Here is a 24,097-nt window from a genome sequence, read left to right as displayed (position 1 = left end):
TGCAAAGTGGGGGAGTGATTGTCTTGCCCTCCTGAGTGGGGTAAGGATTAAATGAGATAATGCATAAGAAGGACGTGAGAGAGGTGACTTCCCTGGTGGTCCAGCGGCTAAGACTCTGTGCTGTCAACGCAGGGAGCGGGCTGGATTACCGGTCAGGGAACTGGATCCCATGTGCCGCAACTGAGACCCAGCTCAGCCAAACAAATGCTTGAATGTGTTCGCGTGCTTGGTCGCTCGGGCATGTCCGACTCTTTGTGACTCTACGAACTGGAGCCCGCCAGGCTCCTCTGTCCATGGGGTTCTCCAGGCAAGAATACTGGGGATCTTCCCAACCCAGGGATCGAACCTGCATCTCCTGCATTGGCAGGCGGGTTCTTTGCCACTGAGCCACCAGGGAAATCCAAATGCATGAATTTAAAAAAAAAAAGACAAAGGTAAGATAGCACCTAGCACATACCAGGCCATCAACAGCAGAGTGGCAGTGTGTGCCGAGGGGTGAGGAAGCCCATCTCTGCCCCAGGTCCCATCCCCCGAGACGTGCCACTTAACGGCAAGACTTCAGACAAGTCATTTCCCTGCCCAAACCTCTGCTTTCCCACACATAACATGAAGATGACAGAAGATCCTTTTTCAAAAGACTGTCACCAGACAGGGACTTCCCTAGCGGTCCAGCGTCTGAGACTCTGAGCTCCCAATGCGCAGGGCCCACATTTGCTTCCTGATCGGGAAACGGTCCCATGTGCCGCAACCGAGAGTTCACACGCCACAACTAAGACCTGGAGCAGCCACATAAATTAAATTTATTTATTTATTTATTTTTAAGAAAAGAGGCTGTCACAAGACGAAAACCAGATAGTGGGAAGAAAAAAACTAAGCAACTGCCCCAAAAGTGCTCAGCTTGGGTGGGAGTGGCTGATGGGCCGCTTAAAGGGCATGATGGAGGTTGGGGTCTCTCCAAAACAGACGGAGATGAAGATTTAGTGCCATTGCCTCAGAGATAGCAGCTGTAGGGGAGCAGGGATGTGGCAGAAGGAAGGAAGGGAGCAGTCAGTAATTGATGAGATATCACTGGAGTAAGCAACTTGCCCTGGAACTTGTCAACTTTAGCTCTCAAAATCCTGCATCCCAGGAACACTCAGTCCTGGGCACACTGGGATGGTTGGTCATTCCCATAATCAAGCAAATTTTCACTGCAGGCAGCTGGAGCTCAGTCCTGCAACGGAGCCCTGGGAGATCAGAGTCATCCCACACCAGGGGTGAGAGAGCTGAGGTATTGATCCTCCAACTCCCTCCATTGGTCACTGGTTGAGGGCTACCCCCAAGGGACCTGAATTCCCTGGCGGTTTGGGTAGAGCATGTTCCACTCCTAAAGATATATTAGGGACTTCCCTAATATCTGATCTGGTGGTTAAGAATCCGCCTTGCAATGCAGGGGACACAGGTTCGATCCCTGGTCAGGGTACTAAGATCCCACATGCCACGGGGCAGCAAAGCCAATGAGCCAGAACTACTGAGCACAAGCACTCTAGGGCCATGAGGAGAGATCCCACATGACACAGTGAAACTCCCTTGTGGGGCAACAAGATCCAGAGCAGCCAAATATAAATAAATAAATAAATAAATAAACATTTTTTAAAATAAAGAGATATGAGATGTTTGCTGGTGTGGCCCGAGGAGGGCATGGTAAGCCCCAGACAGAACCAACTACGGAGGGTTTGGGGGGAGGGGTCGTCAAGCCATGGGGTGATGGAAGTGAAGTGCATCAGGTCAGTGGGAAGAAAGGACCACGATGTGGAAGAATGATGGATAGAGAGAGGGTGTCTGTATGTATTAATCCCTCTTTTACAGAAGAAGAAACTTGGACCCAAAGAGGTAGTCATTTAACCATGTTTCCTAGAACTGTGTGACCTCCGGAAATGGGACGCTCAGGGCTAGAAGACAGGACTTAGCTTCGACCAGAAGAGAACAACAGGCCTCCAAGTTCTCCATGTGGGACTGACAAGCACTAGCTTGGACATTGTGTAGCAGCTTCTTAGTCTCTGTAACAGAGTAATTAGAGAGTAATAGAGTAAATAAAGCCCCAGGGAGTTGAAGAACTACTGAACTGATCCTAGCCACAAGGACGTGACAATGAGGCCCAAACTATTAATATGTGAGCTTCTGGCAAGAAACTTAAAAGATGCAAAGGAGTAAGAGAATCAAGCCAAACTGACGAATACAAACCAGGGTATTTATTAGCTCATGAACAGAAATGTTGAAGGGGTGTCCTTCAGGCATAGCTGGGTCCAGGTGTTAGGGGTAGCACACTGATTGAAACCGCCCACCCTGGCCAGGCACCATAGTAACCATTTGCTTGAGTTGTTTTATGACAGGAGATCCTGATAAGGGATAGGGAACTAATAAGCCACCACCAACCAGAAGAGTTCGGGAAAGGTCAAAAGGAGACACCGCATGTCTGTCCACTTCCCAGAATCCCTCTCACTAGCATCCATGTTGGCTGAGCGATGCGTGGGCCACCAGGAAAGACCCTGAATTAGAATGATTGGCCAAAGACCACCCAGAAACTAATCCCATCACCATAAAACCCAAGACTGCGAGCCACGTGGCAGAGCTGTTCTCCTGGGTTCCCTTACCCTAGTGCTCTCCACCCGGGTGCCCTTTCCAATAAAATCTCTTGCTTTGTCAGCACGTGTCTCCTCGGACAATTCTTTTCCAAGTGTTAGACAAGAGCCCACTCTTGGGACCCTGTAAGGGGGTGGGGGCCTCCCCCTTTCTACAACAACTGGCAACCACGAAGGGACACCCCCATTTTTACTGGGGTTGACATCCAGACCACTCGGGGTACCCCAGGACCAGCTCGCCTGCCGAGGGATCTGACCCAGCAGCCACAATTGGGACTCGTTTGTCCCTGGTCTCCTCCTGACGTGGACAACTGGCCAGGGTGCCCTGACCAGGTAAGGAACAACAGATTTTGTTGACCCCTTTTATCTCACCTCTCCTTTCAACCTATCCTATCCCATCCTATTTTTCCTGTCCCCCGGTCCTGGATGCAAGAATCTGGTCAAAGGGCCTCAGCCTGAGCTGAGGATTGGAGACTGATCACCTCCTCTTGGCAGAGAACTCGAATTTTGGTTCTGGTAGGGCCAAGTTCCAGTCCTCCCTTCTCTGGAGGCCCAGGGAAAAGTCCCATAATGCCTGGGTATCTGCAGGTGGCAGGAGACGTCTGTAAGTCCACCCCTTTTTTTTCTTCTTTCTCTCCCTGACTCTTAGACATTTTGTCTCTTCCCACTCCTTCTCTCTCAACCTGGCCTCTTTTCCTCTCTTTGAAGACCCAAGTTATTTCCATTTACTCTGTCAATGCTTGGACCTGAAGTTCTGGGTCTTTGCAAGAGACTTTCTGAGAGGCTATGCTCTCTGCTCCCCATCAATTGTGCTTTCTGTTCTTGGGGAGACAATCTGGCATTAGAAGCCCTCCATCAGGTGCTGTTTCTCTAAATTCAGCCATTTAATTGAGCATTTGGCTGAGTGCGTCTACGTGGAATTGATTGATGGGGTTCAGTATAGTCGCACCTGGTTTTGGGTGAAAATTAACACCCTAGACACATCCTTAGGGGTTAATTCTTTGGGCCCAGTCCTACAGCCCCTTGATTGTGCTTACTACTGAACATTTCCTTTGGCGCATATACAATCAGCCAATTTGAGACCAGGAGAGAGCTTACAATCTCTCTAGGGTTAGATATAGGGGCATCCACCCCAATACTGGTCCCCTGGGAACGAGATATAAACTATACCATCGCTAAAATGGGAAATAAGCCTAGCTTCCCTTTAGACACCCCGCTGGGTTATCTTTTGGCCCACTGGGAGGGATACCAACTGGAAGGGCTAAAAAAGAAAAAACTTATCAAATACTGTACTAAATACTGGCCTAATTACTCCCTGGGAGGAGGGGGAAAATGGCCCCAGTCGGGATCACTTGGATACAACACGATTCAGTCTATACCGCAAACGCGAGGGTAAATACAAGGAGGTTCCCTACGTCCAGGCCTTTATGGCCCTCTACCAGGATTCCGAAAAAAAAGGAAAATATAAGCTTGAGGACTTTGATAAATGCTCTTCCAAAATCCTTTTAGCAAAATCTGAAACAAATCTCCTTGACCATCTCTTAACCTCCTCTGCTTCAGCAGAGAGGTCACGGGAAAGGAGGGTCAGACACGCCCGGAAGTCTCGAGCCTGGACCCGGAAGTAAGGAGGTTAGACCCAGAAGTCACGAGGCTGGGCCCGGAAGTTATGAGATCTGAAGGGAAGTCACTCACAATCGCCTCGGCTCCTCCTCCATATACCCCCTCCCCCATGGGGTTACAATCAGGAAGTAAGCTTTGTCCTCCACAGAAGGAAAGGTCATCCTCAGACAAAATCTGCCCTCTAAGAGAGACATCGGATGGGGAGGGGGGAACCATGCACGTTCATGTTCCGTTCTCTATGCAAGACATTACTCAGTGCAAGGAACAATTGGGGTCATATTCTGAGAACCCCCCAAAATTTAAGGATTAATTTGAGCGTCTTAGTCTTAACTTCTCCCTCATCTGGAGGGATATAATGGTCATCCTCACCTGGTGTTGTAATGATGAAGAAAAAGCTCGAATCCTAGATTAGGCTAGAAAAGTGGCTGATGAAAGACAGCGGGTAGATGTCAGTTTGGCCTCTGCCAAAGAGGCAATCCCCTCTACAGAGCCAGACTGGGATCCTAATACAAGGGCAGGAAAGGAATCCTTAAGACACCTCATTACTTGCCTACTACAGGGAATGACCCAGGGTGTCCAAAAGGTTGTTAATTATAATAAGATAAAAGAGGTTACACAGGAAGAAAATGAAAATCCAGCTCTTTTTTTGGGCAGACTCACAGAAGCCTTTAAAAACTTTACCAAGACAGATCTAAAAAGTATGGAAGGAAGAGTCCTGTTGGCCCATTCCTTCATAACCCAGGCAGCCCCAGACAGGAGAAAATTACAAAAACTAGGAAAAGGACCAGAGACCCCAGTTTCCGATTTGGTGGAGGAGGAAAATAGGGTGTTTTTGAACAGGGACTGGGAGGAGGAAGCAAAAAGGGAGCAAAAGGAAGCCCGAAAAGATAGGAGAATAGAGAGGCAGACTCAGGCCTTGGCCCAACAACAACAGGCTAAAATCCTGGCCTTGATTCATCCTGCCACTGTGCGAAAGTTCCGGGAAGAGCAAAGAAAAAAGGATCTTAACAATCCACTGCGGCTGAGACGCACCCAATGTACCTAGTGCAAAGAGGGTGGGCATTGGAAAAGGGAGTGCCCACATCGCCCTAAGTGAAGGCGTATGGAGACCCCTACACTTGCTCCCTCTGTGTTAGTCCTGAGCGACCGGGACTGATGGTGCCCAACGGCTCGAGAAACCCCCGCAAATGGTGAGGTCCAGATCACTCCTCTCGACCGCTGGGTGACTGTACAAACAGAAGGTAAGGATGTGAACTTTCTTTTAGACACGGAGGCTGCCTTCTCTGTTCTTCCTTCCCAGTTAGGACCTTTAGACTCCCAGGCTAAAACGGTGATGGGGTAGATGGAAAACCCCAAAGCTGAAATTTTACTAAGCCCCTCCATTGTAAGGTGGGCAATTGGCAAGGAACCCAGCCCTTCTTATACATCCCTGGTTGCCCTGCTCCCCTACTGGGGAGAGACCTTCTTTGCCCCCTCCAGACCAGAGTGACTTGGGGAAAGCTAGAAGTAGATAATTTCCTTTGCCTAGTGTCTGAATGTTTACAGTCAGATGTAGAAAAGGAGGAGTCTGTCCCTTTCTTAGATGATGTCAATTCCCAGGTGTGGGATGTCTTCAGCCCTGGTCTCGCCATAAATGTTCCACCGGTAAAGATTCTTCTGAGGCCAAATGCTCCTACTCCTGGAAAAGACAATATCCCTTAAAACCAGAAGCTCTTTGAGGGTCTTAGACCATTAATTAACAAATACCGAGATACTGGAATTCCAATTACCTGTGAGTCTCCCTGCAATACTCCAATCTTGCCTGTTAAAAAAACAGATGGATCTTATCAATTCGTCCAGGATCTAAGAGCCGTTCTCCTGGGTTCCCTTACCCTACTGCTCTCCACCCGGGTGCCCTTTCCAATAAAATCTCTTGCTTTGTCAGGACGTGTCTCCTCGGACAATTCTTTTCCGAGTGTTAGACAAGAGCCCACTCTTGGGGCCCTGTAGGGGGGCCTCCCCCTTCCCACAACACAGGGGCTCAAATGACATCTTCAGTATGGAAACTCTCTCTACCTCTCAGCTCTACCAGCAGGCTTCTCTGTGTGGTGCCAAGATATCCCCAGCTTTAGTCCAGCTGAAAGCCCCAAGGTTACACGTCATTGGCCTAGCATTGGTCACATGTCCATCTGGAATCAGTCCCTGTGGCTAGACAGATGGAATGTGATGATTGGTGGGGAACATAACCACCACTCTTGTAAATGACCTACAGGCCTTATCTTCCTGCAACAAACCCCCTTCTCTGCACTGTGCTATGCCCAGCCCGGTTCAGCCCATCCCAGCTCTGCCCTGCCCAAGAGGAAGTTCTACAGGGGTGGTAAAGAAGTATGGTCTACCAATGTGGAGCCTGGCAGAATCAAAATGCATGTAGGATTGTGTCTGTATGTGTGGGGATGTTTGCATGAGGAGGGGGTGTTGGTGTCTCTTGGTTTTCCTGGGGCTGTGATCTCAGAGTAAGAAGGACTGTGGAATCAGGGGGACAAAAGATAGCTACAGGAACACCATGGGAGCTAGGGCAGCAATCTGATCTCATTTTGTTTTTCAACATTTTTTTTAATTAAAAAATTATTTATTTATTATTTGGCTGTGCCAGGTCTCAGGGGCAGTACTCAAGATCTCTAGCTGCAGCATACAGGATCCTTTAGTCGTGGCATGTGGGATTGAGTTCCCCAGCCAGGGATTGAACCCTGGCCCCCTGCCCTGGGAGCATAGAATCTTAGGCACTGGACCACCAGGAAAGTCTTGATCTGGTGTCATTTTGGGTTGGGGGGAAGAAGGGGCAGGGTTGATGTGGGAGGGAGAAAGAAACTGAGGGAAAATGTAGTTCCCAATGAGAAGAGAAAAAGGAGGGGTCTTAACTCAGTACCAGTTAATGATCCCAAGGCATACCTTGGGCCTGCCCCTCCTCATCCTCTAATGGCATCCAGTCTTAACTCACAGGCTAAGCCCAAACTCCTCAATCAGCCTTCATCTGATTGATAAGCCCCTCAGGATCTGGACCCAATCCATAAAACGAACTGGTACTTAACCAGGCCTTATGGCTGCCTGGAATAAAATACTACATTTCCCAGGCTCCCTTGCAGGTAGACAAGGCCTTGCTGTCGTACTGTACTCAGTCGCGTCTGACTTTGCGACCCCATGGACTGCAGTCAGCCAGGCTCCTCTGCCCATGGGATTTTCCAGGCAAGAATACTGGAGTGGGTTGCCATTTCCTCCTCCACGGGATCTTCCCAACCAGGGATCGAACCCGTGTCTCTTGCATCTCCTGCATTGGCAGGTGGATTATTAACCACTGCCACCTGGAAAGCCCTAGATATGGCCATATGACTATGTAAGCAGAAGTGATATGTATAACTTTGAGGAAAGGAGGGTGCCTTATTTTCTGATGGAACATAGACGTGATGGCTGGAATGCCATCAGCTATCTTGGGCCATGACACTGCCTTGGGACTAGAAGCCTCGAATGGTGGAGCAACAAGATATTGTAGAAGGAAACTGAATCTCACATACCATGGAAGACTGTGCTGTCCATGAATTGACCAATGTTTTAATCCCCTCCTATTGGCCCTGTTGCAGAAAGAGGGATCACATGCCCTAAATAGTGCAAAGACATGAGAGCCCAACACATGATACCCAACAGGATAGATGAGGTCATCCTCAGTTAATTGGTCACACGCACTCACGGGCCGGAAGTGGAGGAAGACACTGAGCCACCAGGTGGGAGTGCTCTCAGGAGCAGAGTCAAGAAGCAGGGGCTGCAAGGAGGCAACCTCGGTAGTGACAGAAGAGTGGGCTAACCTCTGGTTCTCTTTCGAGGGTGTGATTGGCTTGTCTGAATAATTTCTGACTTCCGGAGAGGTAAAACGCCTTAGGTCAAGGACCAGATCGGGGACGGCTGCTCTGGCTGATAGAGAAACGAGTCAGGTGGTTGGGGTGGGGGTGCATATCTGACAAAAGTGGAGAAATTTACACTGAAGTCTTAGAGGGGGCCCTGTGAGGGTCAAGGAGGTCAAAACAGCCCATGGAATTTCAGGCCTTTCCACATAAGCAACACCAGTTATCTTGACCAGGAGAGAAAAATAGATATCGCTCTTGGTTAGCCATTTTTATTTTGGATTTTAAATTTTCTTTATATTTCTAATTTTTATTTTTTCTCCCTCCCAACCCCCCACCCCTTTTGGCAGGGAGGAAGGGATGCAACCTGCGATTTGCAGCATCTTAGGTCTCCGACCAGGGATGGAGTCTGTGCTACCTGCGGTGGAAGTGCAGAGTCCTAACCACTGGACCACCAGGGTCTAACATTTCCTCTGAGGTTCTACGTTGGTTGCATTTCACAAGTTGTTTTTTTTTTTTTTTTTTCCCTACAATATATTATTTTATTTTTTATTTTTATTTTTTTTTCTTTTTTTATTTTATTTTTAAACTTTATATAATTGTATTAGTTTTGCCAAATATCAAAATGAATCCGCCACAGGTATACATGTGTTCCCCATCCTGAACCCTCCTCCCTCCTCCCTCCCCATACCATCCCTCTGGGTCGTCCCAGTGCACTAGCCCCAAGCATCCAGTATCGTGCATCGAACCTGGACTGGCATCTCGTTTCTTACATGATATTTTACGTGTTTCAATGTCATTCTCCCAAATCTTCCCACCCTCTCCCTCTCCCACAGAGTCCATAAGACTGTTCTATACATCAGTGTCTCTTTTGCTGTCTCGTACACCGGGCTATTGTTACCATCTTTCTAAATTCCATATATATGCATTAGTATACTGTATTGATGTTTTTCCTTCTGGCTTACTTCACTCTGTATAATAGGCTCCAGTTTCATCCACCTCATTAGAACTGATTCAAATGTATTCTTTTTAATGGCTGAGTAATACTCCATTGTGTATATGTACCACAGCTTTCTTATCCATTCATCTGCTGATGGGCATCTAGGTTGCTTCCATGTCCTGGCTATTATAAACAGTGCTGCGATGAACATTGGGGGTACACATGTCTCTTTCCCTTCTGGTTTCCTCAGTGTGTATGCCCAGCAGTGGGATTGCTGGATCATAAGGCAGTTCTATTTCCAGTTTTTTAAGGAATCTCCACACTGTTCTCCATAGTGGCTGTACTAGTTTGCATTCCCACCAACAGTGTAAGAGGGTTCCCTTTTCTCCACACCCTCTCCAGCATTTATTACTTGTAGACTTTTGGATCGCAGCCATTCTGACTGGTGTGAAATGGTACCTCATAGTGGTTTTGATTTGCATTTCTCTGATAATGAGTGATGTTGAGCATCTTTTCATGTGTTTGTTAGCCATCTGTATGTCTTCTTTGGAGAAATGTCTATTTAGTTCTTTGGCCCATTTTTTTGATTGGGTCATTTATTTTTCTGGAGTTGAGCTCACAAGTTTTTATATGTAATGTTTTTATCATCATTTAGCTTTGTGTTCTTGAAATTCCATATATATATGTGTGTGTGTATATATATATATATATATTTGTTTGTTTGTTTGTTTCACAGGTGACTTAGAATTGTGTCCCCTACCCACATACCCATCCTTTTTTTAAAAAAAAATATTTATTTATTTGGCTGAACGGCATGTGGAACCTTAATTCCCAACCGGGACTTGAACTTGCACCCCTGCATTGGAAGTACAGCATCTTAACCACTGGACTGCCAGGGAAGTCCCCCCACCCACACTTTTACTAACTGAACCGAATCCTAGTGGACACAGGAGATATCCACAGAGGTGAGAATTGGAGACATAGCATGGATGCTGTTCGCCAAGAACACATAGAAGGAGAAGAGAAGGGAGTCAAAGGGAGGACCTTGAAGGATGCTTAGGTTTGAGGTGTGGGTGAAAGAGAAGCCCTCGACGGCCATAGAGAAGGAGGGTCAGAAAGGAACCTGAAAGTACCTGGTAAAACGGAAGATGTTGGACTTCCCTGATGGTCCAGTGATAAAAGAATCTGCCTGCCAATGCAGGGGACATGGGTTCGATCCCTGGTCCAGGAAGATCCCACTTGCTGTGGGGTAATTAAGCCTGTGCTCTAGAGCCCGAGAGCCACAATTACTGCACCGACGTGCCACAACTACTGAAGCCTGTGCGCCCTAAAGCCCATGCTCTCCAACAAGAGGAGCCCCCACAGTGAGAAGCCCATGAAATGTAACTAGAGAAAGCCTGAGTGCAGCAATGAAGACCCAGCACAAAGATAAATAATGTAATTAATAATAAAAAAAAAAAAACCTGAAGATGTTCCTGCTGTGTACTGGTTGGTGATGGTTCATTGTATGTGTCAAATATAAAATCACATGATAACATTTTATTGGGTCACGGGACACCCAGATTAAATATTCTTCCTGTGCACATCTGTGAGGGTGTTTCCAGAGGAGATTAGTGTTGGAATCAGTGGACTCAGTAAACCTGATGACCCTCCTCACTGTGCCTGGGCATCATTCAATCTACAGCATCCCTGAGCAGAACAAAAGATGGAGGAAGGAGACAATCACGCCTTTTCTCTCATCCTGCCTGCTTGAGCTAGGACATTGGTCTTCTCTTGCCCCAGGACTGGGAGGTGCGCAATCAGCTTCCCTAGTCCTCAGGACTCAAGCTGGAATAACGCCACCAGCTTTCCTGGGTCCTCAGCTTCCGGACCACAGCCTGGGGGCTTCTCATCCTCCATAATCACATAAGTCAACTCCTCATGCTAAATCTCCTCTTATTTATATAGATTTTACATACAGAAAATGATATGCATATAGGTATATATGAAAAAATATATATAGTAACTATTATATATACACAAGTACTATATATATACATATGAACACATACAATATTTTATATACACAAAATATTATATATACACATTATATATAATATATATATACACATATACATATATATGGGCTTCCCTGGTAGCTCAGCTGGTGAAGAATCTACCTGCAATGCAGGAGACCCCAGTTCAATTCCTGGGTTGGGAAGATCCCCTGGAGAAGGGATAGGCTACCCACTCCAGTATTGTTGGGCTTCCCTGGTGGCTCAGTTCGTAAAGAATCCATCTGCAGTGCGGGAGACCTGGGTTCAATCCCTGGGTTGGGAAGATCCCCTGGAGAAGGGCATGGCAACCCACTCCAGTACTCTTGCCTGGACAATCCCCATGAACCGAGGAGCTTGGTGGGCTGCAGTCCAGGGGGTCGCAAAGGGTTAGACATGACTAAGCAACTGAGCACAATGCACAATACATACATTATATGTGTCTGCGTGCTGTGCTTAGTCCCTCAGGCATGTCCAACTCTTTGTGACCCCATGGACTGCAGCACGCCAGGCTTCCTTGTCCTTCACCATCTCCCAGAGCTTGCTCAAACTGATGTCCATTGAGTTGGTGATGCCATCCAACCATCTCATCCTCTGTCACCCTCTTCTCCCCCTGCCTTCAATCTTTCCCAGCATCAGGATCTTTTCCAGTGAGTCCACTGTTCACATCAGGTGGCCAAAGTATTGGAGATTCAGCTTCAGCATCAGTCCTTCCAATGAATCGTGTCCAACTCTTTGCAACCCCATGGACTATACAGTCCATGGAATTCTCCAGGCCAGAATACTGGAGTGGGCAGCCTATCCCTTCTCCAGCGGATCTTCCCAACTCAGGAATTGAACCGGGATCTCCTGCACTGCAGGTGGGTTCTTTATCAACCGAGCTATCAGGGAAACCCTTCCAATGAATATTCAGGACTGATTTCCTTTAGTATTGACTGGTTTGATCTCCTTGCAGTCCAAGAGACTTTCAGTCTTCTCCAACACCACAGTTTGAAAGCATCAGTTCTTTGGCACTCAGCCTTCTTTATGGTCCAGCTCTCACATCCACACGTGACTACTGGAAAAAACATAGCTTTTACAGACCTTTGTTGGCAAAGTAATGTCTTTGCTTTTTAATACACTGTCTAGGTTTATCATAACTTTTCTTCCAAAGAGCAAGCGTCTTTTAATTTCATGGCTGCAGTCACCATCAGTAGTGATTTGGGAGCCCAAGAAAATAGTCTGTTATTGTTTCCATTGTTTCCCCATCTATTTGCCATGAAGTAATGGGACTGGATGACATGATCTTTGTTTTTTTTAATATTGAGTTTTAAGCCAGTTTTTTTCACTCTCTTGTTTCCCTTTCATCAAGAGGCTCTTTAGTTCTTCTTCACTTTCTGCCATAAGGGTGGTGTCCTCTGAATATCTGAGGTTATGGATATTTCTCCAGGCAATCTTGATTCCAGCTTGTACTTCCTCCAGTTCAGCATTTTGCATGATGTACTCTGCATATAAGTTAAACTGGGTGACGGTATACAGCCTTGATGTACTCCTTTCCCAATTTGGAACCGACTCTAACTGTTGCTTCTTGACCTGCATACAGGTTTCTTTACATATATACACACACACATTATATATATTATGTGTGTTTATGTAAAATATGGAGAAGGCAATGGCACCCCCACTCCAGTACTCTTGCCTGGAAAATCCCATGGACAGAGGAGCCTGGTAGGCTGCAGTCCATGGGGTCGATAGGAGTCGGACATAACTGAGCGACTTCACTTTCACTTTCATGCATTGGAGAAGGAAATGGCAACCCACTCCAGTGTTCTTGCCTGGAGAATCCCAGGGACGGGGGAGCCTGTTGGGCTGCCGTCTTTCGGGTCGCACAGAGTCGGACACGACTGAAGTGACTTAGCATAGCATAGCATAGCATGTAAAATATGGAGAAGGCAATGGCAACCCACTCCAGTACTCTTGCCTGGAAAATCCCATGGATGGAGGAGTCTGGTAGGCTTCAGTCCATGGGGTCGCTGAGTCGGACATGACTGAGCGACTTCACTTTCACTTTTCACTTTCATGCACTGGAGAAGGAAATGGCAACCCACTCCAGTGTTCTTGCCTGGAGAATTCCAGGGACAGCGGACCCTGGTAGGCTGCCGTCTATGGGGTCGCACAGAGTCGGACACGACTGATGTGACTTAGCAGCAGCAGCAGCATGTAAAATATTGTGTGTGTGTGTGTATATATATATATATATATATTTATACATACATACACACACATGTATTTCCTTGAACATGGCTCCACTTATATGTGGATTTTTTTTCACTGAATTTCTTCAACAGTGTCACACCATGATGGGCTAAATCTGCAGATCCAGAACCTCAAATTTGAAGGGTCAACTGTAAACTTACACACGGATTTTTGACTCTGTAGAGGTATGGCCTCCAACCCCCACAGTATTCAAGGGTCATATATATATAGAGAGAGAGAGGGGCGGGGGTGGGGGCAGGCAAGACCATTCTACATAACAAATGACTGCAAAGATCAATGACTAAACCCCAGTCTCAACAGATCAGCAGCAGGGTGTCAGAGCCATAGTCATGCTGGGATCCAGTCCAACAGAGGCTGCACAGACCTGAACAGCAGTCTGTGCACGGCTGGAACAGTTGAAGAGAGAGACTCCCTATCACTTTTTCAGTGCCTTCACTCAGAAGGACCATCTACCCTCCCGCTCCTGTCTCACTGGTGAGGATTCATTACCTGGTCTTGCCTGAATGCAAGGAAGGGAGAAATGGGGTGAGGAGGTGGGGGTGGGTGGGTAATCAGGTGGAGGGAGAGGAGCAAGTGGAATATTTGCAGTATTATCCTCTCCGTGACACATAAGGACCAGCCATCTCTTCTTCTTACACAGCCCCCAACATGTCCGCACAAAGACTGTTGTCTGCAGAGTCATTAAACAGAGGAAAAACTCTCTGTCGCCCTTCATCCCACAAAGCTAGCAATTTCACATCACTTCCTCAGAGAACCCCCTCACCAAATCCCCTGATGAGAGCAGGTTTGCTTTTTTTTCTTCCACTGTTTCTTCTTCCTTGCCTCATTTTTCTTCCTGGCATTTCTCACATCCTGATTTATATATTTGCCCACTGTCCATCTCCCCCACCTGAGTGTCAGCTCTACGGAGGTGGGCACTTGGCCATAGTCACTGCTGTGTCCCCAGACCGAGAACAGGGCCTCTCACATACCAGGTGATGAGTGAGAAAAATCTGGCTAAGAGGGAAATAGTAGGACTTTCTTGCGGTCCAGTAGTTGAGAGTCTGCCTGCCAATGCAGGGTACATAAGTTCCAGAGGACTTCACATGCCTAAGGGCAACTAAGTCGGTGAGCCACAAACGCTGAGACCCAGCTCTAGAGCCTGCGCTCCGCAACAAGAGTATGTGTGTGCTCAGTCACTCAGCTGTGTCCGGCGCTTTGCGACCCCATGGACTGTAGCCTCTCAGGCTCTTTTGTCCATGAGATTTCCCAGGCAAAACTACTGGAGTGGGTTGCCATTTCCTTCTCCAGGGGGTCTTCCTGACCCAGGAATCAAACCTGTGTCTCCAGTGTCTCCTGTATCAGTAGGCGGATTCTTTACCACGGCACCATGTGAAGCCCGAACACCACATCTAGAGAGTAGTGCCCCTGCTTGCCACAACCAGAGACAGCATCAAAGACCCAGCACAGCCATAAATGAATAAATAGAAAAGAAGAGGGGAGTAGATAAATAGACCCAAAAAAAAATGTGTCCTGTTGAGGGCAAACAGATCTTGGATCCACCGCGGACTTTATCTACACATACTTTATTCATTTCTCCCTAGGGCTGTTGTAACCAAGGATCACAAACTGGATGGCTTTAAACAGCAGCAATGGATTCATTTCAGAAGTCCAAATTATTTATTTGGACTTGTGGAGGCTAGAAGTCTGAAGTCAAGGTGTTGGCAGACTTGGTTCGTTTTCGAAATTACTTGTTTGTCTCTCTCCCAGTTTCTAGTGGTTTCTGGCAATCTTTGCCATTGCCGGTGTTTCTAGCTCTGTCTCCCAAGTCCCTGCCTTGGTTTCCACGTGGCCTTTTCCTCTCTATTTGTGTGTGTCTGTCTATGCTTCTCCTCTTCTGTCGCTTTTAAGGACACTGGTCACTGGATTTAGAGCTAATCCAGGATAATCTCAAGATCCTTAATTTAATTACATCTCTCTTTCTCTTTTTTTTTTTTTTCCAGAATAAAGTCATGCTCACATGTTCTGGGGTTAGGATGTCAGCACATCTGTTTGTGGATCACCATTCAAACCACTACATGGATTAGAGTGAGGAGAGTTAACATGAAGACAAAAAAGTTGCAGAGTGAGGCTAACAATCACAATCATTTTCATAAACTAAAATTTTCATGAGTTGGTTGTCTCAGAGGGGAGAACTGGGTGGCTGGGGCTGAGAGGAGACGTGGGCCTTGCCACGTTACATACTCGTGTATCTGTTGAATAAAAAATTTGACTGAAGGCTTCCCTGGTGGCTCAGTGATAAAGAATCTGCCTTCCAATGCAGGAGACATGGGTTCAATCCCTGGTCCAGGAAGATCCCACATGCTGCTGAGCAACTAAGCCCTGCACAACTACTGAGCCAGTGCTCTAGAGCCCAGGAGCTGCAACTATTGAAGCCCATGAGCCTAGAGCCTGTGCCAACAAGAAGAGAAGCCACAGCAATGAGAAGCCCATGCACGGCACCTAGAGAGTAGCTCTGCTTGCCACAACTAGAAAAAAGCCCATGCAGCAATGAAGACCCAGCGCAGCCAAAAGTAAATAATAAAGTCATGCTAAGTCTCTTCAGTTGTATCTGACTCTTTGCGAATCCATGGACTGTAGTCCGCCAGGCTCCTCTGACCATAGGATTCTCCAAGCAAGAATACTGGAGTATTTTCTTCTCCAAATAAAGTCAATACATCTTAAAAATTTGATTGAGGTATGTGTGGCAAATAATAAAAGTGAAAATATGGAAAACATATGAATCAGAACTCATTTCTGAAACTGGAGATTATTATACTAAGTGAAATAAGTCAGAAAGAAAAAGACAAATACCATAGGATATCACCTAAATGTGGAGTCTAAAATATGACGCAAATAAACTAAAATATGACGCAAATAAACCTATCTATGAAACAGAATGTCTATGTGACCATTTAATATCACAGTAATCCAAGTCTATGCCCCCAACCAGTAATGCTGGAGAAGACTGGAAAAGCTTAACGTGAACGGTTCTGTAACGACCTACAAGACCTTCTAGAACTAACACCCAAAAAAGATGTCCTTCTCATGATAGGGGACTGGAATGCAAACGTAGGAGGTCAAGAGATACCTGGAGTAACAAACAAATTTGGCCTTGGAGTACAAAATGAGGCAGGGCAAAGGCTAACAGAGTTTTGCCAAGAGAACACACTGGTCATTGCAAACACCCTCTTCCAACAACACAAGACTCTACACATGGAAATCACCAGATGGTCAATACAGAAATCAGATTGATTATCTTTGCAGCCAAAGATGGAGAAGCTCTATACAGTCAGCAAAAACAAGACCAGGAGCTGACTGTGGCTCAGATCATGAACTCCTTATTGCCAAATTCAGACTTAAATTGAAGAAAGTAGGGAAAACCACTAGATCATTCAGCTGTGACCTAAATCAAATCCCTTACAATTATACAGTGGAAGTGACAAGTAGATTCAAGGGATTAGATCTGAGAGAGTGCCTGAAGAACTAGATGGAGGGTCGTGACATTGTACAGGAGACAGGGATCAAGATCATCCCCAAGAAAAAGAAATGCAAAAAGGCAAAATGGTTGTCTGAGGATGTCTTACAAATAGCTGAGAAAGAAGAGAAGCTAAAGGCAAAGGAGAAAAGGAAAGATATACACATTTGAATGCAGAATTCCAAAGAATAGCAAGGAGAGATAAGAAAGCCTTCCTCAGTGATCAGTGCAAAGAAATAGAGGAAAACAATAGAATGGGAAAGACTAGAGATCTCTTCAAGAAAATCAGAAATACCAAGGGAACATTTCATGCAAAGATGGGCACAATAAAGGATGGAAATGTATGGACCTAACAGAAGCAGGCCTTAGGAATTATCACTACAAACAAAGCTAGTGGAGATGATGGAATTCCAGTTAAGCTATTTCAAATCCTAAAAGATGATGCTGTGGAAGTGCTGCACTCAATATGCCAGCAAATTTGGAAAACTCAGCAGTGGCCACAGGACTGGAAAATGTCAGTTTTCATTCCAATCCCTAAGAAAGGCAATGCCAAAGAATGATCAAACTACCGCACAATTGCCCTCATCTCACACACTAGTAAAGTAATGCTCAAAATTCTCCAAGCCAGGCTTCAGCAATACGTGAACCGTGAACTTCCAGATGTTCAAGCTGGTTTTAGAAAAGGCAGAGGAACCAAAGATCAAATTGCCAACATCTGCTGGATCATTGAAAAAGCAAGAGAGTTCCAGAAAAACATCTATTTCTGCTTTATGGACTATGCCAAAGCCTTTGACTGTGTGGATCATAATAAACTGTGGAAAATTCTGAAAGAGATGGGAATACCAGACCACCTGACCTGCCTCTTGAGAAATTTGTATGAAGGTCAGGAAGCAACAGTTAGAACTGGACATGGAACAACAGACTGGTTCCAAATAGGAAAAGGAGTACGTCAAGACTGTATATCATCACCCTGCTTATTTAACTTAAATGAAGAGTACATCATGAAAAATGCTGGGCTGGAAGAAGCACAAGCTGGAATCAAGATTGCTGGGAGAAACATCAGTAACCTCAGATATGCAGATGACACCACCCTTATGGCAGAAAGTGAAGAAGAACTAAAGAGCCTCTTGATGAAAGAGGAGAGTGAAAAAGTTGGCTTAAAGCTCAACATTCAAAAAACTAAGATCATGGAATCCAGTCCCATCACTTCATGGCAAATAGATGTGGAAACAGTGAGAGACTTTATTTTTTTAGGCTCCCAAACCACTGCAGATGCTGATTGCAGCCATGAAATTAAAAGACGCTTACTCCTTGGAAGGAAAGTTATGACCAACCTAGACAGAATATTAAAAAGCAGAGACATTACTTTGCCAACAAAGGTCTGTCTCATCAAGGCTATGGTTTTTCCCATGGTCATGTATGGATGTGAGAGTTGGACCATAAAGAAAGCTGAGCACTGAAGAACCGATGCTTTTGAACTGTGGTGTTGGAGAAGACTCTTGAGAGTTTCTTGGACTGCAAGGAGATCCAACCAGTCCATCCTAAAGGAGATCAATCCCGAGTGTTCATTGGAAGGACTGATGCTGAAGCTGAAACTCCAGTACTTTGGCCACCTGATGCAAAGAGCTGACTCATCTGAAAAGACCCTGATGCTGGGCAAGATTGAGGGCAGGAGGAGAAGGGGATGACAGAGGAGGAGATGGTTGGATGGCACCATCAACTCAAGGGAAATGAGTTTGAGTAAACTCTGGGAGTTGGTGATGGACAGGGAGACCTGGCGTGCTGTGGTCCATGGTGTCGTGAAGAGTTGGACACAACTGAGTGACTGAACTGAACTGTATAGCATATGCACACAAATTGTTCATATTTATTAAAAATAAACTATATTAGTTTATATACAGGTTTGGTCAGAGTAAATTATAGTGACTTCTTTCAAGGTGGGAGGCTGCACTGGGTCTTCACTGTGGCACACAGGCTTTCTCTAGTTGCAGTGTGAGGGGGCTTCTCTGGCTGTGCAGCACGGGCTCTAGAGTGAGCACACTCAGCAGTCGTAGCATGTGGGCTTAGCTGCTCAGTGGCATGTGGACTCTTAGTTCCCTGATCAGGAGTTGAACCCGAGTCCCCTGTATTAGAAGGTGGTTCTTAACCACTGGACCACCAGGGAATTCCCAACAGTGGCTTCTTAAGGTCATCTTGTATCCTTTCAATCCCATGCTGTCTCTTGCCCCAACAGATGGACCCCTACTCAGAACCTACCACATCTTTCTGTGGGTCTACATATACAGTAGAATCTACATATCTTAAACGTGTGTCAACCACAAGTCCTTGGAAGCTGTAACACTGCCGTGTTGGGAGAAGGAGACCCAGAGAGGGCACCAAACTTTGGGCAGGAGGCTTCCCAGGGAAGGTTGCATCTTTTTTTTTTTTTTTTAACTAGAATATGGATACCTTTCTTGACGGGGGTGCTCCCAGCAGGGATGAATGACACCAGACTGCTGTGTTATTACCTGGTAAAGGACACATGTGAAGCAGTCTGACAATGTCAAGTGTTGCTAAGGACGTGGAGCAACTGGAATGCTCACACATTGTTGTTACGGGTGTAGATGGATACAACCACTTTGGAAAAACAATTTGACACATACCAGCAATTCCACTCCAACGTATGACCTCAGAGAAACTCTTGCACAGGTCTTCTGGGAGATATGTACAAGAGGGCTCAGAGAAGCACTCATCATGCTCTGATGATCAAGCATTGATCATTGATGATGTTTCCTCAAACTGGAAACAGCTGCACTTTCTACGGACAGGACAGTAGAGAATTATGGTGCATTCACGATATGGTAGTGAAAATAAGGGCTTCCCAAGCGGCTGGTGCTAATGGTGAAGAACCCGCCTGCCAACGCAGGAGACATAAGCGACAAAGGTTTGATCCCTGGGTTAGGAAGATCCTCTGGAGAAGGAAATGGCACCCCACTCCAGTATTCTTTCCTGGAGACTCCCATAGACAGAGAAGCCCGGTGGGCTATAGTCTATGGGGTCACAAAGAGTCAGACATGACTGAAGCAACTTAGCACAGTGAAAACAAACACACCCCCAACTACACACAATATGGATGAATCATAGAAGCATATCGTTGAGTGAAAAAAGCAAATCATAAGGGAGTCCCACCATTATGAATTCATTTGTATAAAAGTACAAAGCAGGCAAAATAAACACTATGTTCTTTAGGAATATAAACATAATGAGAATGGTAGGACAAAATCCTGCTGCTGCTGCTGCTGCTGCTAAGTCGCTTCAGTCATGTCCGACTCTGTGCGACCCCATGGACGGAAGCCCACCAGGCTCCGTCATCCCTGGGATTATCCAGGCAAGAATACTGGAGTGGGTTGCCATTTCCTTCTCCAATGCATGAAAGAGAAAAGTGAAAGTGAAGTCGCTCAGTCATGTCCGACTCTTAGTGACCCCATGGACTGCAGCCCACCAGGCTCCTCCATCCATGGATTTTCCAGGCAAGAGTACTGAAGTGGGGTGCCATTGCCTTCTCCGAGGACAAAATCCTAGGATGTTGTTACCTTGACAGGAAATAAAGATAAGGGGATCGTCAATGATACTGACAATGTTTTTATTCTTATACAAAGCATATGTGTGTGCTAAGTCCACATGTATGTGCTAAGTTGACTCCAACCTTAGCACATCATCTGAATGGAATGCATGAAAGAATTCAAGTGAGAACTGCCCAGCTGAATCCAGCCAACTCTTAGGATTCTAAGAGATAGTAATACTAAATGACTAGGACTTCCCTGGTGGTCTAGTAGCTAAGACTCTGCCATGTAATGCAGGAGACACGGTTCCATCCCTGGCCTGGGAGGATCCCATGGGCCTTGGAGCCACCAAGCTTGTGCACCACAATTATTGAGTCAGTGCTCTAGATCCCAAGAACTGCAACTACTAAGCTCTCACGCCGCAACTACTGAAGCCCTCTCACCTTAGAACCTGTGCTCAACAACAAGAGAAGCCACCGTGATGAGAAGCCCGTGCACTGCAACTAGAGAGTAGCTCCCACTTGCCACAACTACAGAAAGCCAGCACATGAACAGAGAGATGTATATATGAGTCCACCTTGCAATGCAAGGGACGCGAGTTCAATGCCTGGTTAGGGAACTAAGATCCCACATTCTGTGGAGCAACTAAGGCTGCGTGCCACAACTACTGAAGCCCACGTGCTCTGGAGCTCACATGCCACAACTAGAGAGTCCGTATGCTGCCAAGAAAGACCCTGCATGATGTAGCGATGAAAAGGCTGAAAGCCACAACTAAGACCTGACCCAGTCAAATAAATGCATAAATATATAAAAAATGATTAAACAATTATTGTAATTTTACACCACTGGGTTTGGTGTTGTTTATTATACAGCAATGGATAACTGATACAGATCTCTTCCACTGGGGTAGGTGGGGCTCTGGAAAGGGGATGAGGGGGACTCTTGTCTGGTTTCCTTCATCCTGCTGAAGGAGGTCACTGTCTTCCTTTCTTGCCTCCATCCCAATACCCAAGCCATGAGCATCACCCATCACCTTTGCATATGATCACTTTTCTCTTTCTACTGCTATTATCTGAATTCCAGGCACCATCACCTCCCTCTCTAGCCTCTCTGAGGCCATTCTTGCACTTAATCCCCTAAACTATCCTCTACACAGCAACCATAATGACTTGCCCCCCAATTCTTTAAAAACTTTTTATTTTGGAATACTTTTTGATTTACAGACGACTTGTCCTACAGGCTGTGCTTGGGTCCCCCTGAAATTCAAAGGTTGAAGCCCTAAACCCAAGTTTGATGGTATTAGGAGAGGGGGGTCTTTGGGAAATAATTAGGTCAGGCAGGTGGAACCTTTATGAATGGGATTAGTGCCCTTATATGTAAAGAACCTGCTTGACAATACAGGAGATGTAAGAGATATGAGTTTGATCCCTGGTTCAGGAAAATTCTCTGGAGGAGGGCATGGCAACCACCTCCAGTATTCTTCCCTGGAGAATGCCACGGACAGAGGCGCCTGGCGGACTAGAGTCCGTAGGGTAGCAAAGAGTCGCACACAAGTGAAGCAACTTAGTACTGCACGGCACATAGTGCCCTTATAAGGGAACTTTTGCGCTCTGTGCCTCTCTCTCTTCCTCCCTCCTTCCCTATCTCTGTTTCTATCTCTGTGTCTCTCTCTCTGCCATATGAAGGTACAGCAAGGAGATGCTGTCCACAATAAAGGACTGTGAGAAATAAATGTTTGTTGCAAACCCACTCAGTCTGTAGCATTTTTGCTATAGCAGCTTGACCAGACTATAATTTGCAAAGGTGGTTGGTACAAAGAATTCTTGTCTACCCTCTGCCCAACTGCCCCGAATGTTAATATATTGCCTAACCGGGCATATTTGTCACAACTAAGAGATTAACTAATGTTGATATAACACTATTTACTAAACTACAGACATAATGTCAGTTTCCCCAGGTTTTACTCTGATGTCCTTTTGTGGTTCAGGATCACATCTAACATTTCATTTGGTTATCATGTCATCTTCTTAGATTCCTTTAAACTGTGCCAGTTTCTTGGTCATGCTTTCTCATGACCTTGACACTTTTGAAGTATATACCGGTTAGGACTTTTGTAGAAAGTCCTGTCCCTTCGTTTGGGACAATCACCTGATGTTTTCTCATTAGATGGAGGTTATGGGTTTTGGAGAGAATACCAGACAAGTGCAAGTGTCCTCACGTCACATCAAGTGCCCATGACATGCACACTACTTATCACTATAATGATAAACTTGATCACTTGATTGAGGTGTTATCTGCCAAGTTTCTTCACTGCCAGACTACATTTTCCCTTTCCATTCTTTTTTCTAAAAATGAGTCACTAGGGACTTCCTTGGTGGTCCAGAGGTTAAGAATCTGCCTTGCAATGCAGGGGACACTGGTTTGATCTCTGGTGGGGGAACTAAGATCCCACATGCCATGAGGCATCTAAGCCCACCAGTGGCAACTACTGAGCCCGTGCACTCCGGAGTCTACGCACCACAACTAGAGAGTCTGTGTGCTGCAATCAACAAAAGATCTCCCATGATGGAACTAAGACCTGAAACAGCCACATAAATAAATAAGCCCTGTCTTATTCACTGAACATAGTAGGTGCTCAGTAAGTATTTATTGAATAAATGAAGACAGAGGTTGGAAGAATATGAAAGCCAGATCCATTCTATTCTTCTCTAATTATGGTCACAACACTCATGCATCTGAGGTGTATATATATACATGTGCCAGGTGTTCAGGAGCAGTACACTGTAAGCCTCAGTTTCACCACGTTTAAAAATGAAGATAATTAAAGGATCCATCTGGAAAACGGCTTTGAAAGTTAAATAAGCTAAAGCACAGGAAGATGATACTCATATCTGACATTAAACAACTGTTATTACTCTTATCTATAAAATGGGCATAACAGTGATCTACTACATAGGATTCTAAGTGCAGAACTGTTTCTTGTAAGTATAAAGTACTATATAAGTGATTAATGTTGTTGTTATTACCATCATCATGATCTGGTCAGGCCGCCCGCCAGTCCATCTGAATTTTTTTTTTCTCACGCCCCTCTGCACCGTGCGATCTTAGTCCCTGGACTAGGGATGGAACCCATACCTCCTGCAGTTGAAGCCATGAGGAAGTCCTGAAACCTCTGGACTGCCAGGGAAGTCCTGAAAGATGTTTTAATCAATTTCATCTTTTTATTTTGTAAATCCCTTTCCTCAGCCCGGCCGGTGGCCCCAGTATGTTTGCCAGGCCTTCGCTGTACCCAGACTGGGCGCGGATATCCTTGTGCTGGGGATTATGACCCTTCTGGACCACAGGCGCTCATCGCCCCGCCCATAGGCCAGGACCGCCTGCATCTCCATGGAAACCCACCAGCCACAAGGGGGCGTGACGCCCTGGAGACGGATAGGCTCCTCTGCCTATTGGGTCAAAGTCATCTCCGCGAGGGGCGCAAATGGGGCCTCTGACGGGTGCGTCCTTGCGGGAAGGCGGGAATACGGCGACGGGCAGCCGGGACTGTACAGTCTCTACCAATCAAGGGTCGAGGTGGCAGTGATGGACAGGCGTAGCGGGAAAAAGCCCAGAGTGCGGGCTTTCGCCCAACCGGCGGGCCGCAGTGTCGAGCAACGGCCAATGAAGAGGCGGCGGGGGTGGGGCGAAGAGGCCGGTTGCTCCGGAAGTGGAGGGAGG

At 46.2% G+C, this 24,097-nt stretch overlaps 1 long non-coding RNA gene across 4 annotated transcripts; it reads right to left on the bottom strand.

Annotated features, from left to right (window-relative positions):
* Positions 1-4,863: 4,863 nt before the first annotated feature.
* On the bottom strand, positions 4,864-23,986 carry LOC112447337 (uncharacterized). 4 transcript variants are annotated; one of them, XR_009495155.1, is made up of 4 exons: positions 23,407-23,986; positions 6,297-6,428; positions 6,011-6,042; positions 4,864-5,919 (listed from the first exon to the last, which is right to left on the bottom strand). It is a non-coding gene; the product is annotated as an uncharacterized lncRNA (long non-coding RNA). The 4 variants fall into 4 exon arrangements; XR_009495157.1 differs by having other exon boundaries at positions 23,516-23,986; XR_009495156.1 differs by lacking the exon at positions 6,297-6,428.
* Positions 23,987-24,097: the final 111 nt, after the last annotated feature.

This window comes from Bos taurus, chromosome 7 (genome assembly GCF_002263795.3).
Source record: "Bos taurus isolate L1 Dominette 01449 registration number 42190680 breed Hereford chromosome 7, ARS-UCD2.0, whole genome shotgun sequence".
In the NCBI taxonomy this organism is placed as follows: Eukaryota; Metazoa; Chordata; class Mammalia; order Artiodactyla; family Bovidae; genus Bos; species Bos taurus.
The sequence above is the reverse complement of the archived record's forward strand: the minus strand, read 5'-3'. Positions and strand labels throughout refer to the sequence as shown.